The sequence below is a fragment of the Berghia stephanieae genome, chromosome 12 (genome assembly GCF_034508935.2).
Source record: "Berghia stephanieae isolate SIO BIC M18660-M18661 chromosome 12, UCSD_Bste_1.3, whole genome shotgun sequence".
NCBI classification, from domain to species: Eukaryota; Metazoa; Mollusca; class Gastropoda; order Nudibranchia; family Aeolidiidae; genus Berghia; species Berghia stephanieae.
Genome location: NC_088371.1, coordinates 43,234,689 through 43,237,216, shown reverse-complemented (window position 1 = coordinate 43,237,216; position 2,528 = coordinate 43,234,689). Strand labels below are relative to the sequence as shown.

The 2,528-nt window shown below is 30.8% G+C and overlaps 1 pseudogene across 1 annotated transcript in view; it reads right to left on the bottom strand.

The window, feature by feature from the left end:
* Positions 1-1,679: 1,679 nt before the first annotated feature.
* The window catches only part of LOC144958016 (uncharacterized), a 25,338-nt pseudogene continuing 24,489 nt past the window's right edge, over positions 1,680-2,528 (bottom strand). Inside the window, exon 4 of the transcript XR_013642290.1 lies at positions 1,680-2,528. This exon is cut by the window's right edge and continues 695 nt beyond it. The product of XR_013642290.1 is annotated as an uncharacterized LOC144958016 (transcript).

Here is a 2,528-nt window from a genome sequence, read left to right as displayed (position 1 = left end):
TGCAGCAGCAGGATGGTCAAACGCCATTAGCTTTTGCCAGATTCTATAAGAAGGAACTGAATATGCAGTCAAATTATGGTCAAAAGCTTAATAGATGCTTATGTTAGATGTAGGAACCAACATAATTAGAAATGAGTCGTGTTTAACATGTTAATGTACTATAACATGAATGTCATAAAATGTATTCCAGGATCGTAAAAAACTTGATTTAATAATTATTTAATGTTGTATTATCACTAAAATTCATATAAAATGTACCAATATATATTCAATAAATGTTTACCTACTATTGAAATATTACAATTGTCTGTGCTAGAGTCATAGCTTACTCTAAAATCTCATGTTACAACGAAGCGAATGTCGGGAAACGAGGTGAAATTGATAAAACAATCGAGGATTACCGGTAAGGTGATGATTGTTTCGGATTTTACCGAGTTTGTCGACAGAGCAGAGTTGTCACATGCCCTCCCTATAATTTGGGATAATGAGACGAATTATCTAAATAAGCCCACCCTGATGGGACATTCGCTTATGTGCTGTGGTCTATAATTGTATTTTAATCAAACTATGACGTTGACTATTCCCTAAAGAGTGACTTGTAGGATTGGCATCACGTAGTTCTCATGTGACAACTCTGCTCTGTCGACAAACTCCATGAAATCCAAAACAATCATCACCTTACAGGTAAGACTCGATTGTTTTATCAATTATTATCATTATTATTATTATTATTATTATTATTATTATTATTATTATTATTATTATTATTATTATTATTATTATTATTATTATTATTATTATTATTATTATTATTATTATTATTATTATTATATATTATTATTATTATATTATTATTATTATTATTATTATTATTATATCATTATCATCATCATCATCATCATCATCATCATCATCATATTATTATTATTATTATTATTATTATTATTATTATTATTATTATTATTATTATTATTATTATTATTATTATTAATATTATTATTAATGTTATCATTGTCATTATAATCATCATGAAATGCCTTTCCATAGGTTATAATACAAATAGTTCATCTAAATGAACAGTAAGATTTGTGCTGACGTATGGTCTTCTTGGTAAATTTTCTTTCTTTCACAGTAAATGCCTTCCCACAGGTTATACATTCAAACGGTTTTTCATCTGAATAATTTTGATGTGTCGTAAATTTGAACTGGATTTAAATACTTTTCTAGCAAACACAAAGAAGAAGAAAAACAGGGTTTTCTCCTGTATGAATTCTAATGTGTCCATTCAAACTTGCCTTGAAAGTAAGCACCTTTCCAAAGGTCAGACATTTAAATGGTTTTTACTGCCACATGAGTTCTGGTGTATTCTTGTAAATGTGTATTCTTAGCAGACCTTTCCACAGGTCATACATTTATAAGGTTTTTCTCCCATATGAATATGAGGTGTAGCTATAAATATGCATTCAAAGTAAATGCCTTTCCAGAGGTTACACATATATATATATATATGGCTTTTCTCCAATATGAGATTTGAAGTGTACTTGTAAATGTGTCTTAATAGTAAATGCCTTTTTACAGAGATCACACATATATCGCTTTTCTACAGTATGAGATCGGATGTTTTGTTTAAAATCTGAATTTCAGATAAAAGCTTTTCCACGGGTGAGACATTTATATTGTTTTTCTTTTGTATGAATGTGTCGTAAATATACCTACATTCCAAGTAAAAGTTTTACTGCGGATCAGACGTATAAATGGTTTTCTTCTATATGGGTTTTAAAATGTCGTTGTAAATATACATTCTGAGTAAACACCATCCCATAAGTCAGCATTTAAAATGATTTTCTTCCGTATGAGTCCTGATGTGATATTGTAAATGTGATTTTTGAATACGTGCCTTTCCACAGGTCACACATTTATATGGGTTTCCCCTGTATTCATTTTGATGTGTTGCTGTAGTTGTGCGTTCCGAGGAAACGCCTTTCCACAAATCTCACATCTATATGGTTTTTCTCCTGTATGAGTTCTGATATGATCCTGTAAATCAGTATTCCGTGTAAATGCCTTTCCACAGGTATTACATTTATATGGTTTTTCGCCTGTATGAGTTTTGATGTGTTGCTGCAGCTGTCCATTCTGAGGAAATGCTTTTCCACAAGTCTCACATTTATACGGTTTTTCTCCTGTATGAATTCTGATGTGATATTGTAAATGTTTATTCCGAGTAAATCCCTTTCCACAAGTCTCACATTTATATGGCTTTTCTCCCGTATGAATTTTGACATGTTCTTTTAAACTTGTATTCTGAGTAAATGCCTTTCCACAAGTCTCACATTTATATGGCTTTTCTCCTGTATGAGTTCTGATGTGTTATGTAAATCAGTATTCCGAGGAAATGTCTTTCCACAGGTCTCACATATATATGGCTTTTCTCCTGTGTGAATTCTGATGTGATTTTGTACATGTTTATTCAGAGTAAATGTCTTTCCACAGGTCTCACATATATATGGCTTTTCTCCTGTGTGAAT